We start from the raw sequence: 701 nt of genomic DNA, 5'->3' as shown, positions 1-701 counted from the left end.
GTTATAAGTCAGGATAAGGTCTTGATGACCTGTATAGAATGAAAATATATTTTCCCAGAAGAAAACATTTTTTCTTCTATTAATTAATTGATGTGAGACCCAGGTTAAAACCTAGATTTAGATTTTTAATCGCTCAAAATCAATGTTTGTTTTTATGTTTATGAGCTTCTACTAATCCTTTAAAGCAATGGGGAAATTACAAACCCACATCAGGCCAAAGTTGCTTTGATTAAAATTGAAAACTTTTGCTTTTACTCGACTCGACTTTTAAATAGAAAATGTAGATGCAGTTGAAGTTATATTACTTTTATTCTGTTATATAAACATTTTTATATATTTTTAACTGTTTGTCTTGGGAATAATATGAAAATACAGTGGGGGTGGGGGTTGGAATAGGGTCAATGTTATTTTTAACTCACTGATCGACTGAAGCCAGAAGACAAAGAGATATGCAGCAATGTATCGCTGGTGTGACTGTCATACCAGTGCAGACTGAGATAACAACTATGAGGCTCAGGCATCTTGATACCCCCCCCCCCCACACACACACACACACACACACGCTTGTGTTTTAACAACTTGCCTGAATAGAATTTCTACTATAATCTCAGGATAAATTTTACTCACATTTTTGATCTTTGGACTTACAAGGTCAATAAGGAGATTTATTTACAGATTCTTGCTGAGCTGTCAGCCTGGAG

This window comes from Austrofundulus limnaeus, unplaced genomic scaffold (assembly GCF_001266775.1).
Source record: "Austrofundulus limnaeus strain Quisiro unplaced genomic scaffold, Austrofundulus_limnaeus-1.0 Scaffold55, whole genome shotgun sequence".
NCBI classification, from domain to species: domain Eukaryota; kingdom Metazoa; phylum Chordata; class Actinopteri; order Cyprinodontiformes; family Rivulidae; genus Austrofundulus; species Austrofundulus limnaeus.
The sequence above is the reverse complement of the archived record's forward strand: the minus strand, read 5'-3'. Positions refer to the sequence as shown.